The 20,884-nt window shown below is 32.2% G+C and overlaps 1 protein-coding gene and 1 non-coding gene across 2 annotated transcripts in view; both read left to right on the top strand.

Annotated features, from left to right (window-relative positions):
• Nucleotides 1–20,884, top strand: part of LOC124367963 — a 443,446-nt gene that overhangs the window by 100,723 nt on the left and 321,839 nt on the right. The gene's annotated exons all lie outside the window — the stretch shown is intronic.
• Trnae-uuc lies at nt 907–978 on the top strand. Its single transcript has one exon. It is a non-coding gene; the product is annotated as a tRNA-Glu (tRNA).

The following is a 20,884-nucleotide window of genomic DNA, read 5'->3' as shown; positions in this document are numbered from 1 at the left end:
ATTTATATAAACAGTTCAACATGTTACATTCTTGTCATCAGGACGAAATTTCCTACAATTTGGCTATTCTGATTGTTGAATAGGTGTAATATTTCAAATACATGTTTATTGCAAATTTTGTTTTTATTTTTTGTTTAACTTTTTATTGATTTGTAAACTAAGAAATTGCTTTTTCTAACTTCATAGTTACACAGTCTGTAAGCACAGATCTTTGCAACAAAGTGGTATATAATACTTTAAATTTAAGTTACTATTTAGATTTATTATAAATTTCACAAGGACAGTCTGCAAAACCTCAGAAAATGGGTATGCATTTTACAAAATATGTTGGACGCTCGGAGGGTTAAACTGCTGAACACGACTGACCAGGTATTCTTGACAAGACATAGGCCTACCATCCTTGTCCATAGTGCTACATATGGCATAACATTCTTTAGCTGTACATGACAGTAAAAATATCCACAATTTCGTATCGCTCATTCCATAGCCTGCATAATAAATAATCTTTTGATATAGTCATTCCTCTGTGGAGATAAACTGTTTCCAGATTAACGGATAAGTTCTGCATTCATCCTCTCATGGGGTGATATGATTTTATCACCATGACTAGATGATCATCTCCTAAGATAGGGGGCATAAGCTAAGGGCATATATCTCAGGAAGATCTAATTATTTATTTCAACGGTTCAAGGAATTTTGTAATCTGCCAGTGCTCATTTAATACTGCCAGAGTGCGAAATAGACCCTTAAGGTCCAAGTGATTCGCAATAGGCTACTCCCTCGGAATAATAAGCAATATCCATTTAACTGCTTTCCACTTGGGACCAGCCAAACTACAATTATTAACATTCACTAAAGTACTGTTGGGGGTGCCCTCCATAAGATATTACGGTGTCAAAGGCAAGCTCCCATGTGGTCTAGTGGCTAGGATATCTGGCTTTCACCCAGAAGGCCCGGGTTCGATTCCCGGCATGGGAATATAATTTTGTTTTAAGAAAACATGAGATCAATGACACAAGTACATTATCTAAAATATAAATTAAGTATTGGAGCGATTGTTGTGCTCTAATATTTGTTTTATGTTAAAGAAATTTAGTGAAAGAATTTATAATTTTAAACAGTTTTATAGAAGAACAGGTTTTATCAGAAAGTTTTCCTCAAGGCTTTTTAAATGTTTCAGAACATTGCAAATAATATTATTTTCTGATAGCTTTACCTCAGCACAAAAACATAATATGTAAGACTTTGAGGCCTTTCATTATTTATGTGAGGAATAAAACACATATTTAAATTCCAATCTGTGTTAAATTTCATCTTGATTTGCCATTTTTTTAGAATTTTATAATAACTAAATAGTTTTTATAATTTTTTATAAATTTTTATGCTTACTAGGTGAAAAAATCTAACGGAACCTCGACGGCACTTAAATATTTAAACACTTCTGTGCTGCTTCTGGAATGACAGGTTATTCAGGATAGATAAGGGTTGAGGACAGACCGCCTTCCGCTGAAGTCCCATGGGAAAGTCACAATGGGGAAAGGATGCATTTCTCACTGTCTAACATAAGTAAGAAGAGGGGAGCTCTATTCTAGCCTCTATATGTCAAAACAAGCAGGATAATGTGCTCCCTTGCGAATAGGCTTGAAGAATTACCTTAAGACGGCACAAATGGTGTTTTGGTGGTTTTTGTAACATCCCTTGTAATTATTTGTTTACATTTTGTAACTGACAATGGCAGGTTGGAAAGGACTATAGGATTTCGAACAATGCTATTGTTATATGTTAGAAAAGGTATACACAACGTTTCGAGAATTGAAATCTATCCTCTTCATCAGGAGAAGACAATTAGTACATAATATATAGGCTTACAACTTTAAATACATATTTTGTTCTAATTAATTGCCTTCTCGCCTGATGAAGAGGATAGATTTAAATCCTCGAAACGATGTGTTAAAAATTTGGGACACATATAATGATAGCAAATGTTCAAAATCCTATAGTCCTTTTAAACCTTCCATTGTTTGTTATCGATTCATCCTCTGACACAGGGAATTTTACTCAGTTGACGAGTTTGCTATGGGTCGCTGGGATAGTGTTCACTAACATTTTTTTTTTAAATATTTCTAACTCCTCTTCTGATATCCAAGAAAAATTCGGCCAATATCGAGGAAACGGCGACAGTGATGTCACGTACCCAAAAAGTAATTTTAATTCTATATTTTATTTATCTATTATTTTTACTTATAATTAAAATTGTGTTAGTTATTAGATTAGGACTTTTATTTTTGTATGACGCTTGCAATACAATTATTGTTAATTGTTTCCCGCAATAAAGAATATTATTATTATTATTTCATCATACTTGATATCTTCTGAGTTACTCTATCGAGGTTGTTTGTCACAATAACCCCCCTAGCAATATCGACATTGCTCCGCCATTTGCATGCAATCAGCTGTGCTTTACATTGTGTGTACTTGTGTCGTCTGGTTTGTACTGACGTCATTGGCTGAGCGTTAACGAAGTTACCAGATGAGCTCAAAGTATTTTATTTCTGTCTTCTGTCCGCACGATATCTTGAGAATGAAATTGTCGATAGACTTTATATTTTATTCCAACGGACATCTCCAATTTTACATAATGGCTTACATTCATAGTTGGCTTAAGTTATTTTAATAAACGTTCTTTTTTAAATCGATAAATATTGCATGCATGATAAGTTAACACTAATACTAATACCACAACAAAACGACTTTATGATGCCATAGTATAACTAATGATTCAACAGTAGTGTGCGTTAACCATAGTAGATGTGAATATAAACATAATAAGATAATTAGCAATCAAATAGGTGCAGTAACAGAGTAAAAATATGTTAAAATATAAAGAGAGTAACAAGCAGCGTAATATATTAAACAACAAGCAATGTAACAGAGTAGGTAATATGATATACTACAAAGAGAATAACAAGCAATAGTGGGTGACAATAATGCAACAATTTACACACAAGCAGCAACAATGAGCAGCAGACAACAGTAAATAAGAAAGGCAACAAATAACGAGGTAATAATATTTATAATAAATAACAAACTATTTAGACAAGGAAATACCCGCTGAAAGGAAAAATGGCACCAAACAAACCAATTGTGTGGCACTTAAAAGGCACCACTCCAGCTACTGAATGACTGCACTGTTATTGTGTGGCCCTCTAAAAGTGCCACCCAAAGCACCAAATGCACTGTACCTCAAGGGCGAACTGTTGATGAGAATGCTAAAAATATAAGCATGCTACATGAAGCTTATTTCTATAACATCGATGCGAATGTTGGTACGTGACACTCTATGGGATTTGGCTGAGCCGTAACGAATTTTACAATGGTCTTATGGTGAACCATGATGACAATGTGAAAATCGCAAGGTTTAAACAGCTACCCTTCGCGTATAGACTCCGAGCAAGGCAACTTGTGCGCAAACTTCTCGCCACACTGCAGTATTTAATACTTGAATTTCTATTATCAGCTGAATCAATAATCAGCTTTTCCATTTGCGTCTAAAAGTTTTCACTTCTAGTGTGTGGTCTCATGCAAACCATCCCGTCTCAGTGTTCTTGTCAACTAAATTCTTTTAATTCTGAATCGCTCCAAACAATGTTTTTATTGACGATAATCCGCATACAGGCAAACCTATTTAAAATGTGCAATCTCCTTATAAGACATGAAAATAAAAAGTTATTTTTTTATTGTGATAATTTATAATGGACTTCCAACTAGATCTAAAAGGTTTTTGTTTTACTGAAAACTTAATAATTTATCTTTTCCAATTGTTGAAATGGAATTTATTATTTTTTTGGTTTATCGAATTTTAATTTCAACCTTTCACTATTCCTAAATTCTTTATGCTACGATCTATTTCAGTTATCGAAGGAGGCAGGAGTTGTTTAACAATTTTGGGTTCAGTGGTGAATGTCCTTCGGAGGGCACGGCTTAAGGGTTTTTTGACGTAATACAGAAAAGTTACCCTTTGATCTAAAAATATCCATTAAGTTTCCTTTACAGTGCTGTACAATAGAAAGGGCGCTTAGAGTTTTTGATCACCTTGTATAGTGGGAGTGGAAATTGCATGAGATTTCCACAGTTATGAGTTTGTATTAAATTGGTGTCATCGGGTTTTGGTTGATTATAATAAAAAAAAATTTTTAAACTAATTTTTGGTCTTTAAGATACCTTTTCTGGAGACAAAAAAAAACAGAAAAGATTTTTAAATTATTCCACGAGGAGCTGCAGGCTTTTAAAGAAAAATTGAAAGTATCTCATAATAAGAAAAAGACAAATTCATAGGAAAACTTTTGAAGATAAAGAGATGAACCTTTTATAACATCTATATGAAAAATGGTTGGAAGAGAAAAATTACTATTTTTAATTATCCTTCAAGAATTTTCTATTGACGTGACAACGTCTTAAATTAGGTTGCGGCTCGGAGTCACTCATGAAAAAGTGTAACGCCCGGTAACGTTACGATGCCCGTCCAGTGGGTCCGCCGCACGGGATCCGCACGGGATAAAGCAGATAACTGTGGGTCCGCCGCACGGGATAAAGCAGATAACTATGTTTATTCGTGAAAATGTGGAGTGCTTAGATTCTTCATTTACAACAACTACAACAATAAAGGTAAATAATTGTACACTGATATTTCATTATCGTAAACTATGATTGATTGATTAATTGTTAGATTGACACAAAAGTTGAGAAACTGAGTTTATAGGTTATGTCATACTATTGACAAATGTTGATAGTGTTAAGTAAATTATTAGTTTAAATCACTCTGCAATCAATCGTAATTCAGTCGATTGAGAAGAAACAGCGCGTATTGCTAGTCAAACATTTAAAATAACAAATTATAACCTCTAATCTGTCATAACAGTGCGACCAAACAAACGAACTAAACCGACCAATCACCACGCGCGGAGTTAGAATTTAACTGTGTTTAGCAAGAATTTCAAATTCCAATTTTAGTAAATTTTTTATTCAACTTTACCATTTACAATAACAAATTTTAATTAATTTCAAATTATGTACAATGTTTTAGTAAACAAAATATATTTCTATAGTTAAAATTTGTGCAATTCTTATTTTCATTCAATTCCTTGTTCCTATTGTGCAATTTAATAATATTCATATCAATAAATATTCTACCGAGAAAAAGACGTTGTCACGTAAAATCTTCGCCCGTAAAACCGACTTTACAGGCAACCATATTTTTTTTTAAATTCAAATTAATATGCGTTTTTTGTCTATTACTTTAAATTTGTACAATTCCAAGTCTAACCAACGGCTTAGACCGCTCGGCCATCTGCACTCCCAACACAAACACCTCACATTACCTTAACCCTTTTATATAACTCGTGCTTAATTGCAAATGAGAAAATAGCGTTGTGTAGAAGGTGGCAAAGGCTTAATCTGATATCAGTAGGATACAAGATATGTCGACACTGATGAGGAAGTATGATCTTTAGATATTAAGAACGCAAAAAATAATATTTAATTGAAAACTGTAAACCTATCTTTTTTATATTAAAAATTTGAAATGCTTTTTTAAAAAAATAAACGAAAATATAATTAAAAAATGTGAGTTAAACTTACTTTCCGAATTTCATCAAGACTAGATCGTTTGATCAAAATTAAATTACAGTTCATTGCAAATAAAATTAATTTCGAGAATTTTATATACTTTTTTGTAATTAAAATGTTTTAGGCACACGTTTTAGTGTACAGTTGTTAAATATAGATGGTGGGTTATAAATTTAATCAAAATCGAGTTGGCATTACTTTTGAAATTTTGACTCTTACATGCAATAATGGATATTTTCAATGAAAACAAAAATAAACAGGAGGAGTACAACTTATTTGTTTCACTGCATAGTTTGAAATGCACTCATAGTACAATAAGTAGATCCTAGAATGAAATCTTGAAAAGATGTCCATGCGCCTTCAATTATGAACGATGGCAACACGTTTCACTGTCTGGTCACGTTTGCGCCTACGTGAGAATAGCAGGCGTCTCATTCCCTGGATTTTCCAGGTGGAATTGTCAGCCGAGAATACGGTAAGCGAAGATTCTTAATTTAAAAATATACCTTTATAATGGTAACCACTACAGCACTGTACTCTACTTATGTTAATGCAATAAATTATTGTTTAACAATTAATTAAAGTAAAGTACCCATTCGACGTATGAGTTGTAAGACAGAATTAATATTTTCAAGAGATTAATTTTTATTACAAATTTAATTGACAATGTTGTTGATTGCATATCTATTATCATACTATTTACAAATTTATATGGAGTTTATAACTTTAATTTTTTTAACAAGTCATTTTGTAATTTTTCATCAAATTGTAATCTTCAGATTTTTTTGACAGTCTATACGACCGCCGTTCTTATCCTGGAAAAGCACCAACTCTTCAGCACAGCGTGTGTGCCCAAGTCACGTGATGTCATCCAATTAGATGATTGATATTGCGTGTGGGCCCTGTGTACGAATGCATAAAAAATACAACCCTTTAGTAATTGTAATATTACCAAGTACGAGTACGCCACACAAAATACCTCGTAACAGAGTTCGCTGAGGGGCAATGTAAAAATTTCAAGCCTACAGCTCATTTCATTGTTGACTGCACTATAGACAATCTTAAGGAATATAAATATTTTCCATCCCACGGAAAACAAAAGAGAAATTATGGTATTCTACTTGAGGCTTTAAAAACGCTCAGCCAAATTCCATGATTGGGCATCACCAGGAATTTAAAAAAACCACCACATATCTTGGGCCAAAATATTTTAATGCTCTACCAAACTATATAAGAACGTGAAACCCTCTTAATATTAAAAAAAATAAACAATTATCCCATGAACAGAGTATGATACACATTGGAGGAATTCTTGGGAAGCTTGTCTCTGACTGTGTAAGTTTATCAATTGTATTTTTCAATAGACGTGTTAAGTGATTTTTTGGGATCTGACTAAATTTGAAATTATATGTATAAATAATATCATGCGTAATATACAGTAATATATATATATATATATATATATATATATATATATATATATATATATATAATTTCAATAAACATTGAATCACAAAAAGTAATTGCTCCGCCGGGAGTCGAACCCGGATCTCTCACTTGCCGGGTGAATGTGCTACCATTACACCACAGAGCGCTTACTTTTTTCCGATTCAATTATTTTGTATTTGGCCGTATCTGTCACATATGCGTTTAAATAAGCAAACTAACATATGATCGGAAGACCAAATACCTGTCAAACGACTTTTATTTACATTAGATTGTATAAATGGCAATAGCCTTATTTAATTTCAATAAACATTAAGAGTATTTTATATATTATATAATACTTATATGATTATGACAATGTTCCATGCATTGTTGTGTTGTTAATGAACAATAAAATATTTGATTTGATAGAATTACATTCATTCATTCTTATCTGTATAAAAATTAAATTTCTTGAAAAATTTCGAACACATAGATGAAATATTTTATAAATATATCTTGCCACATGTTACATTCACATTTTTGTTCATTAAATTGAGAATTTAAATAATAAAAATCTACTCACGAAGTCGCCATGAAGTGAAACTGTATGTGTTGGGATAGTTAGGCTAAATTGTTTTAATGTCATATTTTAAAATAGCTTATTAGTTTGTTTACAAATGTATTTATCCTGCTATTTTATCGTTGCCATCACGGCTGCCCACAAGACTAACGTGAAAATGTTCAATCAGCCAAGCCCCGCGGAGTGACATGTACCATTATTGAACTCATTGTTGCCTAAATATCAAGTCTGTTTATAGGTCAGCTCGCTCTCCGGGCAGGCAGACAGGAGTGTAATTTTTCCACCTCTCGCGTACTAAGCTTCGCTAACGCTCAGCCAAAATTGAAATAATTGCGATGTTCTTGTTCAACTAGTGTTGTAGACTGGTGACCTGTATCTGACTTTTCCTACAAAGTGAAATAATTGTCTTTTATGCAATATGCATTTTGAATCCTCAGGTATTTGTTCGTGAAAACGACCATCATCATTGCAGTGGAACATTTCACACAATTTTATGTAAAGCGATAAGAGATGAATACAAGCGACCTGACCTTTGGAGTATATAACCTTCGTACTTGATTGAGTATTCCCGCATTTACAAGCAAAAAAGCCGTGTTATTTGAATGTAATTATTAGAAAGTATATTATCGATTTCAAGATGTAGACACCACAAAGTTCTGGATTTGTAGCTGCACGTAGGAAAATTTAATATGTTTCATACTAAACACATCAAGTAAGTTCATTTATTACCAGTGGCTAGCCATAAATTTTACCACAGTGTAAAAGGCATTTCACACCAAGAGGCGTTTTATTCCAGCTTTGAAGAAATGTTAATTTTTCTCTTTTGATTTCCTCAGGAAGCTGAAATTAACTTGACACCAATCCGAGAACGTAGACTAACAAAGAGATTTGTTCAGTGTTGGTACATTCTCAGATTGTCCTGCTTCTGGTATATTCATGGACCTCCATTCCACGAGTCAAATCATCCATAAATCTTCAGGACATGATATACAGAGAATGTAGAAGGAGGGTAGAGTCAGTAATCCCAAGTTCTGAAGACTACAGAATTCGGGTTTTGAATGATGAATAGTGCTCTTTAGAACGCCGTAGACTCTTTAAAATTTTTGCTTTGTGGAGCCACCCAAAGTCTTCCGTCTAAAAAAGTGTGGATAAATTAGTTCAAAAATTTCCATTCTTAGTCTCTTAAAACAAGTTGTGATAGAGTTAATGCCTCTCGTAACTTTCAACCAAATCTTATGAACATCTATCGTCACCTTTGTCGAGTTGCATGCTGAGAAATTTTATAAACTCAATCTCTTCTATGAGAACAAACTCAAGTAAATTTTATTTTTAAGACATTTGCAAAGGTTTGCTCAAGCAAAATGTGTGAAAATTGAAAGCACATAGAGCGAAGTCGTGCCTACTGGTCCAGGTCCAACCTAGATAACAACAATCAAAATAATAATAAAATAGGAAATGCTGTACTTAAATGGTAAAATAATTGTTAAAAGAAATTAAGTCAAGAATTAAACTTAAAAATTGTATAAATACATACATACATTGTTACCATTATCCACTATGATGACTGAATGTAATTCACTCAGCTGTCGTTTTTTAAACTCGAATTAAAAAAGTTGGATTTAAGGTTATTTATTGAAATATTTATTTAAAAATGAATTAACAGTTTGATATTTTATCGGGATATCCAACTTTCTCCTACAGAGCAAGCTGTGTCATCTGCATATTGAAGAAGGAAATCAGTTTTAAATAGTTGTTCAACTAGTACAAGTATAAAAGAAATATAATTGGACCCAGTATAGATCCATGTAGACACTATGTCTCGTCCAAGCTCTGAGATATATGTGCTCGATATTTCGTAGCTTATCTAGTCGGAATTAAGTTGGTGCTATCGGTTTTTGGTTAGATTTTTTCTAAAAAAATTTTGGCCACAGGCATTTGACACATTTTATTAATCGGAGCATATATATATATATATATATATATATATATATATATATACATGAGAGATGACAGTATGTACATGACGGAAGGAGTTATGTGTTTACTTGTATTTTTTAAATTGTATTTAATAAAAAAATACAACCTTGTCATAATTGAATCATATGATTCCTTGAAACTCTAACTGGTACACACACATCGTAAAAATTTTATACATTCAGCTATTTTCGTTTGGACGTCATTATAAAACTGCCTAAAACCTTACTATAAATGACACCAATTCTACGTTGAATTATCTAACAAACTTTTCTTTTGTCACCAGAAAAGTTATCTTAAAGGGCTATGGATTTATAATAATAAATAATATTTTTCCAACCGACAATTGATCGCACTACTGCATGTATGGTTAATACCAATAAATGATCAGACTACCATTTCCCTTCATATAAGGAAGTGTCGGTGAATAATAGCAAAAATCAATAAATACCTAAATAAGTTCGATAAGCTCTTGAAAAATTGAACTCTAGTTTGAACTCAATTGAATTTAATAAAGGAGCAGCCTAAGGATGTACACGTTATCCTTACAGGAACGTCAAATCAAGCTGATTTGAAATGTTTAACACTACATTAAAAGTTGATAAGTTTAAGGTCTGAACATCGTAAACTTAAATATCGTTTTTAAATATTGATGTATCTGATTTATGTTTATCTTTTGCTGAACCAGCGCTTTGAAACTTCCAGACAAGTTTTCTGTAGTTAGTTGAACCCCAGGAGCCGTCACTCAAGCCATTAGAGTTTCGAAATGTCACAGCACTTTTGTAAGTTTTACGAAGTTCTTAATGTCTCTAAATCACTTTGGCACTTGATTTTTTTATGAAACCAAAATCTAGATCGAGCGAAAGAACTATAGGCATCCATAACAAATTTTGTTTTTGTTAACATTTCGGATTAATAAAGTTGACTCCGAATATAATAGAGAAATTAATTAACAGTCAATTGTAACACAATTGAGTAGTAAGGTAAGCTCCACTACTGGGACATGACGTTTTGAAAATTAACTTCTCTTTACTTCTTCAGGTGTTAATTTTGTAAACCAAGATTAATAAATAAATAAATCAATAAATGTGTTTATTTGTCACATGGATTTCACACTAAAGTCAATAGTTATGAGGAAACTTGTTAAAACATTCAAATAAAAACAAACTACCAGATCACATCACTGTTCGTTAAATCCGCCACTGCAGTTTGGCAAGGATAAGATGATGTATTACTTTTGATTTTTTTCCTTTTAAACGTTGGAATTTTATGAAACTAAATTTATAAATAAAGTTGTATTTTAATTTAAACAAACTCTCTAATAATATAAGTTTTTATTTTTGTGAGGCCTTTCGTACTCAATGATAACATCTGCAAACCCACATAACTGAATAAAATTAATAATAACGATAATAACATAAACAATTTTTTACTAAATAAAAATATATGTCATTAAAAATACAAAGAGATAATATTCTATGACATGACAGTCTGTTATATGTATATATAAAAAATAAAGCTGATATTTCGTTAGATCAAATAAAGTAACGGTGAATTTTGAAAAGGCCCAGGTTCGTTGTTTACTAGATTATTTTGGTTCTTTTTTATAAAAATTGTTTCATATGCATCGAGGAATTTTTTTATTTTGTACTCCTTTTAATAATTTTGCATTTGAAAAAGAGTGTCCAGTTTGAAGTGCATGTTTTGCCATGGCTGATCTTTCTCCTTGTTGGTATTTTAAACATGCCCATGTTCCTTAGCTCTCTGTTTTAACTTTCTTTTTGTTTGGCCAATGTATTTTAAATCACAATTGTTACAATTAATCTGATAAATTCCAGATTTTTCTTCTTCATTAATTTTATTCTTGGGATTTCCTAATATATTCTTTAATTTAATTTTGGAATTTGTAGATACATTAATATTGGCATGTTTCTTAAAACTTTTAGTAATATCTGTAGATAGATTGTTGTAGGAAACAGATATCCATTTTTCAGGTTCTTTAATGACATATGTTTTTATTTAGTACAAAATTGTTTATGTTATTATCGTTATTATTAATTTTATTCAGTTGTGTGGGTCCGAAGATGTTCTCATTAAGTACGAAAGGCCTCACAAAAATAAAAACTTATATCATTGGAGAGTTTGTTTAAATTAATATATAATTTCCAATAAGAAAAGAGCTTCAAGAATGTAAAGTTGTATTGTTGGCTGAGCGCTAGCGAAGCCTATTACTCGTGGAAAATTCATTTCTGTCTGTATGTCCACACGATATCTCAAAACGAACTGACCTATACATATACCGTACTTTAAATTTTGCTTGAAGCTTCATTTAAATATCCATATGATTTGGCTGAGCGTTAGCAAATATTTTTACATTGGTCTCATAGGTAACCGTGGGGCAACGATAAAATAGGAGTATAAATATATTTGTGAACAAACCACAATCATATGAGGTTTTAACGTGTGCATATTCACCTGATTATTCGTAAAGTAAAAAAAAAAAAAAAATAGAGTGAAAGTCAACGTTAGCAGTTGGTGACAAGATGTAGTTTAGAGCACTTAAAAATGCTATGAAACCTAAATCAATGAACAAAAATGTAAATATTCCATGTGGCAAGATATCTCAAGATTGATCACATCTAGAAAGATTTCATCTGTAGACTTGAAATTTTACACGAAACTTTCTACGTAGACAAGAATCAGTTCTATGAAGGTGCACGTCCAACCATTGAAATTGGCTCTGTACGCTGATGCAATTTCTTATTTATCTGCTTTGGTGGGGGGGGGGGGGGGGGGGTGTAAAATTTATTTCCACATGATGCTTGTCTGTCACTCTGTCAGACATCTTGAAAACGAAATGAACTATAGATGTGAAATGTTGCATGCAACCTTGTTGCAGATGTAACGTATATAAAAAGTGTTGAAGCTGAAATCTCTCTAAGACATTGTTGTTCCAATGAAGCAGTATCATTCAGGTTTATTAAGCCACTCAGAAAGAAGTAATGGGATTTTTAACACACCTGTTAACATTAAATTGGTTTCACACAGAGGGGGCTGTAATGAGACCATTGTTCCAAAACAAATGCGATGCGCAACGTTAGAAGTAACGAACGCCCTTTGAGTGTTCGAACAGCCAACGCGCGTGACATCAGCAGCCGAACAACAATAGAGGTATAAATCTTTATATACCGTGGCCACTAGGTGCATTCTCTTTGTTCAATCAATGCACCAGAGGAAAGTTAAAGAGCAATGCCACCTTTTACGAGCCGAAAACAATATTATATTGAGCGCTTTCAGCAAAGGTTGAGGGAATTTTTCTTTAGAGGTTCATTTCCATGGTCTTGCCATCTTAGAAACTAAAACACTAAACATTGTTTAATGTGTAATATTTAGCCTCAAAAAAGTGGTATAATGCTAGTGTTTTGTATATATTTAGCACCTTACTTTACTATACTGAAAATTAAAAAGTAAAATTTTTGAAATCGGTTAGTAACGGATTTTGGGTATTTAACTTTTGATATATTTATAACGAATTCTATTTAGTATATATTATTTTATACTGTATTATTAGTAATACCATGTCTAGTACCACCTTTGTTTTATATTTAGTTCTAAAAGAATTTAAAACTAAGTAAATTAAAATTAGAGAGTCCAAAAACAGAGAACCAAATTAATATTTTTTAATAAACTCCACGTTATATTCTTCCCTGAAACGAACATTTATTTTTATAATATCAGAATTTAAAACCATAACGTAATTGAAAATGATAATGTACACTAATGAAAATATAGTGGAAAAGCGTAAATCCTTTTTCATCATAACGTAAAAATAACAGGAGTTGAGCTTGTAGAGTTTATGAAAATTAATGAACAGAAGTGTAATTTAATTACATTTAAAACACAAAAAAACCAATAAAAACTTTTATTTTTGTGAGGCCTTTCGATAGCAAGGCTATCTTTGTCGGACATAAAAAAGTGTAATTTAGAAGTATAATTAATCGAATTAAATGTAATAAATATTTTTCTTGATGTTTCTTTTGTAATGACACTTTTTGCAAGTAATTGTATAAGGTTATAGATATTATAACTATTGTATTATTGTTTGGCATTATATTGTGTTGTTGATTATTATAATTGAGTATCCAAGCCTATAACAAGATTTTGTAAACCGCTTAAAACTAATTAACCCCGGTTAAATCATAATTATAAATCATACTGCCTGTGAACAGTTTTTAACTAAATGATTTGCAATATAACAATTTGGAAACAAAAAAAGCAGTAAACAAAATTTAAAATAAAACTATGGTCTTGCTTGTGCAACGTGATAAGTTAGATGCAGTTTGTTTATTTACGTACAAATATATTGCTTGACTGATATGAAAACATGTTGTAAGGTTGGCACGACTGGTGCTCGATTGGTCAATGTCCAACCTGACAGTACCAGACATTGTATTGACTCATTGATATCTGAGTCTGTTTACCGTTTTGTAAAAATTGCCAGGCCTGGCCCGTTACATTGAGCGTATAATAGTGTAAATCGAGTTTTTAAAGTTCAGCGAATTCCCATAGCAAATATCTACTCTTTTAAAGATCATCTATGTGGTATGCAACGAGATGGTAAAATGGGAGCTAAATTGAGAGCAAAACCAATAGAACATGTTTTAAATAAGTTTAAAAATATTGCAAGCCAAATATTATACATTTTTAAGTATGATATAAGCTTTTCGTTCTGAATGATCATAAAAGACTTCTATAGTTTGTTAAACACGAGTAGACTATTTAGTGGATTTCTTATCCCATTGCAGTTTCTGGAAACTAACATTTAACATTTAATTTTCCTTTAACTGAAAATTTCCCTCTTGGAAACTTTAAAGTAAGGCAAATAGCTCGTTACAAGTAAATAGTTTTTTAGTTTCTTCTTTAATAAACTGAAATCAGTATATCCTTTAACTTTTTCAACATAATATGGTATTTTAAAAGATTCAGAAAAGCCATGATGAAAAAAGTCATATTTTCGTAAACTTTCTGAAACATCCTCAATTCTTAAATTTTTGTGAAATTTGCCGTCTTGAAAATTTAGTGTTTTAAAACTTTTAAAAGCGTAAATTTTCCAAGGGTAATTATTAGAGGCGCATTAAATTACCATTAATGTCTATCCAAACATTGCTTCAAAACCAAACATGTAACAGAATTAAAGAAAACGAAAATATTAAAATTAATGAAAACTTTCAGATGTAACCAAAATGGAAAGTAAATTCAACAAAGAAGACACCATCAAACTATCGAAAACTTGGCATCTTGTGGTGAAGAAGCCATATTGTTCGTTTATTGGCTAGCCTGGCCAAGTTTCAGCCAATCACGATAAAGCTCTCGCGTGCGGGTGTGCATTACTGCATTACTAGGAGTATTAAGCGTCTCTATAATCGCTAAATAAAAATTATAAAAAATAGAATGGAGTATACGTTTTAGAACTCGGTTTTACGAAATTTGACTACCGCGCACTCTTGCGTAGTGGTACCCTCTGAAGGTCACCGGAATCGAAAGTTCTACTTTCCGGAGTTTGCAGAAGGCGCCCATTCAAAATTTATCAACATTCTATAGTTCTATAATAAATCGATAATATTATCACTATACTTACTTTGATTTAGAGATTCTGCTCCAATCGTTAAATTATTTTTTTACTCATACAATTTTTCTTTTTTCCTACTACTAAGCCATTAATTTCGTTATTTATATTTAATTTTCCAAAACCGTATTACCATGGAAATAAATAAAAAAACAATTTAATTATGTAAGACGACCTAACAGTGCATTGTGAATTACAAACCGAATTTTCACCAAAGTAAAAACTTAATCCGTGGGTAATGATGCGATTCGAAATAAGGCTGGTTAACAACCACACAATGAAATAAAAGTTTCCCTATTATTAGTACATTTTTGTACAATTTTGTACATTTAGTACAAGACTAAATCCATAGAACCCCTCGTTTGCTATAATTTACAATTTTATTCCTGCAAGAGTCCATAAAATTTATATTTTGGACACTGTATTAAACATTAACTCGACGTTAAAACTTATGTATGTACTAATTCAAAAGATTAAATTTTTGGTTATTTACCTTGCCAAGTTATCAATAGTTATTAATTGCCGAATAAGATTTGGTCGTTTAAAACATCTTCATTTAGACACGAATCATGTATCGTCTTCAGAGCAGCTGGGGTTGTTGAGAAGAGCAATCACCGCAGGGAGTGTGTTTAAACCATTAGAGTCATGATAATGTTTTCTGTTACTACATTCGTTTAGTATTTTTCCATATTATTTCAGTGAACTATATTAGCTTACTCAACTACTGTATTATTTTGAGAGCCATAACGCCCGAAGTGGAAGTGATTTACGATGGTTGTCTTGGTGAGTGGCGTAAAATAGACGTGTTTTGGCGTACAATATGACAGTTAGGTTCATAATATTTCTACAACTCTATTACATAATAGGCCTATACTCCATTAAATATCTTTGTAAAAGTATTAAGTTATACAAGTTCATAAGTTTATTTTAACTTAATTATATTTGTTTTGCCTCATTTTTTGTGGTCTGAAAAGAGCTGGATAGTTTATTACATTACCTTAAACTAGCATCAGATGATTGTTTGTAGCGTGCAACAATACAATGTTCTAACCGAGATTCGAACCCGGGTCCCTGGGACGATAAGCTATGATACAAACCACTCAGCTAACAAGGACTTCAGTGTTTAGTCATTTGATGTTATCCACATCTGAAGGTAGTTTACAAGCTCTTTCTAAGCCGTATGTTATGTAAAACCCAAAGTTCAAGAATCTGTGTCTAGGCCATAAAGAACTCATTAATGAAGATACTTTAAATCTTGTGTATCCAAACAAATGCTGAATATTATTTTGAGAATATACTTACAGTTTCCTTCGGGTGATGTCTTTAAACATCTTAATCTTCATCCTGGTATTATTTTTGAGTAATTTGGGGGGGGGATGAAAAAAATTATTTTGGTCTGTTTGTCTACTTTTTGTCAGTCCGTACAATATCTCGAGAACAATAGTCTTGAAATTTTTCTTGAAGCTTCATTTTTACGAAAGTATTGAATTTAGTAATGGTGCATTTCACTTCATGGGATTTTGCGTTATGGAACATTTTTACATTTATGCTATGGGTAACCATGAAGGTGATAAATATATTTGTAAACAAACTGTCTAAAAATATATGGCATTGTAACATAAATGAAATAGTAAAATATATAGCTATATACTTGGAATATTGCTCAACCCTTAGCTAGGTTTGTTACGCAATACATGCTGTAGCGTACTCCTAACTTGTAATTTTTTTCAAAATCGAGATTCGAAAAAAAATATGTTTTGAAAAGATTACAAGATTTCTGACGTTGGCATCGTAAATCATGTCATCCTTCAAATCATTCATCGTCAATAATAAAATAAAAATAAAAATACATGATCACTTTTGGAATTTTATTTTATCGCAACCCTTTACATCCTGAGGATCTTTTATAGTCAGTGTGATCTAATCTTTCAAACAACGATCTAAACGTCCAAACGATGACCGTCTAAATGAAATTATTTACTACCGTTGTTTCAATACTTAGCTAACGCGAGATTCATCATCTTTACTATTTAGTTTATTGCACTGTTTTCCTGCAATTTATTTTATTTACCGACCAGAACGTATTACACCAATAATGTGTTTTATTCATGTTATAAAATGTTGCAAAATTGCGAATAAATAAAACCCTTATTTCGATTTAACCTCAACTCCGGATAAAATCTTCCCATATTTATTACGTTCGTGTAACGAGATAATACTTCAAGAATGTTGGTATTTGCAGTAAATGTGATCAGAAATGCTCCAATCAATCTGAAACTGGAGTTGAAAATTACCCGAGACAAGATCGGCGAATTCAATATAGATCCATTACGCCACTTTAAAGAAGAAAATTGAAATTTGACATTAATAATTTGATTTGTTCAGGTGCTCTACACAAAGAGTTATTAAAGTTCAGCGTCAAATCTGGAACAGTTACTAGCACATAAATCACATTGAAAAATGTGAACTTTCGTTATTGCTGCAAAGTTATTTTGTAGAAATCTTAATTGAATCGACAAGAGATCTAAATAGCAGACTTTTTATAATTGTTTAACAAAATATTAGAAAGAAAAAAGTGTAGTACAGGAACAAATAATAATTGGAGAGCCGATTACAGAGTGGTCTAAAACTTTTGATCTAGGTTAGAAATCGCAGGTTCAAATCCTGTCTGTGGCCATAGTCTTTTTATGAGTACTATTGATTTTGTGCTATATCGACCCCACCTCCTTGTTCTGTTTGATGAGATCCTCGCACACGCCAGTTGCCCTTAAGGACGGGCAGAATAAGGCTGAAAACGAGATCGGCATTTCCTTGAAAAACAAATGGTATAAGCTGTCTCTAAATCTGGCCACATACTCATAACCATCTATACGGTCTCCCAAGTTAACGTGTTCTTATTACATGTTCCTTGTTCATGATTTAAAAACTGTGTGACAGTAAATTAAGTCTAGTTTTCCCTCCGCACAGTAACACGAATATCTTTATTATTTCCATTTACAATTTGTATTTACAATTCTTGTACAGTTTGAATACAGTAGTATCTGGGTGTCGTGTCTGAAGGAATGTCTTTATAAGATCTGTAAACTTGGAATGATCGAGGGCTACGATTGAAAGGCCGCTAAGTAAATCGGCTATTAATTATTTTTATTTAGTTCCTCTTAATACCCCAGACTGAGTCAAATTCTCAAAAAGCTGACAGCCTGTAGTAAAGAATTAATATTTTTGCTGTTGGTCACAGTCATCGTTTATTGGCCAAGTTACATAGTTTACAGTTTCGGTTTAACATCTCTTAATTGGAAATTTCTCTTCTCTTCTCATAGGAAGGACGACATATTTAAAGAACTTAATTGTGCTAGCAATATTAAAACACAATGTGAACCGAGGAACTTGTTTGTCAGTTATGGCACCATCCGCGCAAGCCTAAGAGTTAAGATTTAAAATATCCTGATTTTAATAATGTTGGTTCCTTTATCTAATTGGTTGACTACCACGAGCAGGCAGAAAGTTCCTAAAGGCTCGTAAGTTCTCTGAAGCCGAAATTCTTGGAAAGCTGCAACTTTTTACAGCCTGGAAACTCCCAGAAAACGCGAGATATCAGGAACTTCCACAGGCCGATTCTCAGAAGTTGGGAATCCCCATAACCAGAAAGCTTCGGCTAGTTTAAATCTTTCAAAATTTGGGCTCTGTCTTCTACTGACTGAAAGCATCCATTACCGGGGGACTTCTACAGGTCCTGATAAAAAGTAGACAGAAAATGTATCGGTACCTAGAATTACATACAATATATGTAATTAGAATGCACTATAGGAAGTGGAGAGCTCCTATATTGCAGATCTACTTCACTCCAATGATTCACAGATGCTTGAAAATTCCATAGGTCTAACTAAAGCTTCTGTATCCAGGAAGCTATAAGGGGATGGAACTAAGACACGGGAAAACCTGCTAGAAGCTGGAAGCTTCGATGAGTCAGAGGTAGGAACGGTCTATAGAATATGAGCTTCTAGAAGGTAGGAGTATCACGGAGGCTCCCCACTGGTTCAATACTTTCAAAGACCGGACCAACGTCTAGACTGGAATTTTCTGGACGTCTGGACCCTTCAGTGGAATGGAATCTTCTACTCACTTCATCTACACGTAACAGGCACGTCATTATTGTCATAAAATAATGACCTGCCTTCTGCACCGTCAATCACCTGGACTTCTTTTCCTGCTCTTCTAGCCAGTTTAAAGCTTCTGTTGAGCGCTTTTTGTTGCATGGCTGCGAGTAACCTTTTGTTTATTTATTTATTTTATTCACCAACGGCATACACCATTTTACACTATTACAAGAAAAATAATAAAGATGGCCAACAAGTGTAACAAGATTAAAAATAAGTATCGTATAAGTATGCTGTTCGTTGCAGCATGTGTTATCTCTTTTTTATAATAATATTGTGTTGCTTGTTATTCGCTATTGTTTATTTGTTATTGCTTTTTTCATTTTGTCATTTATTCTTGTGATTGATATTGTTCATTTATGCAGGTTGGATTGTTGTTGACATTACTAGTCATTGTTATTTTTATTTCTTCTATTGCTGTTGGTATTAAAATTCTCTTTTTGTTTTTTTATGTGATTGCTTTATGTATTGTTTCTTGTATTGTTAACTTTTTATATAATTTTATTATTTACTCCCTACGTAGTTAGTTTTTTGTTATATATCTATATAAGCCATCTTTATCCTTACTGTGGTGTCATACCCTGATTATTTATTATTGTGTTTATACAGATGTTTATTTTTGTATTTTTGTCTTTTAAGTCTGCCATATTATTTAAACGTTGTAAATTTGATGATGTCCGTTGGAAATACATATATAATGAAACCTGCGGTCGATCTGCTCCTAAATTCCGCGAAGCAATAGGGAATAGGCAAGCTTAGAGTACATTAATAAACATGTGAAATGATATTATACCATTCTTACCATGTGTTCTTAACAATTGCATGAGTTATTCAATAACTTATGCAAACAAACAAAGAGTAATAAAGCGAAAGTGTGTGTTATGATAGTGCAAAGAACTGCAAACCAAAGTTAGCGCAGTTTTGTTACAAACAGAAATTGTGAGATAACAGAACATAATTATTACTTTCAATAACAAACGTAACAATATTTCCAAATAAGGGACTAGTCGTAATATATGTTTAAATTTATTTTTAGCTTTTTTTCAGAATTTGTTTGTTGCACATAAAAGAATATCATTTTAATATAACAACGTTTTTGCATTAAAAAAACGTTGAAACGAAATAGACTAAACGTGAACAATTTCTATTAGCATGTTTATAAATCATAGTTGCTATACGGATTTAATTATCTCTTCTAAGAAGTCTCTCTAGCCAGTTAGTAGGACCTAGAGAGAACGATCAGCCTTTTAAAGGAAGTAAGAGTGTAGTCTTCAGATACAAACGTATAAGTCTATAGTTAGATATTATAAACGCAATAATTAGGGGCAAAAAATTATATGTACCAATCTTAAATTTGTTAAAAATAATAAGTATTATCTTAGACCATATAAAACTATATATGTCGTTCTGGGAACGCTGTATAACAAGAAGTTACAAAATAAAACCTTTCTACCGATTTTTTTGTTTTTTATTGAACATCCTAATTCCATCCAT

Source organism: Homalodisca vitripennis, chromosome 8, assembly GCF_021130785.1.
Source record: "Homalodisca vitripennis isolate AUS2020 chromosome 8, UT_GWSS_2.1, whole genome shotgun sequence".
NCBI classification, from domain to species: Eukaryota; Metazoa; Arthropoda; class Insecta; order Hemiptera; family Cicadellidae; genus Homalodisca; species Homalodisca vitripennis.
This window is presented reverse-complemented; position numbering and strand designations above follow the sequence as displayed.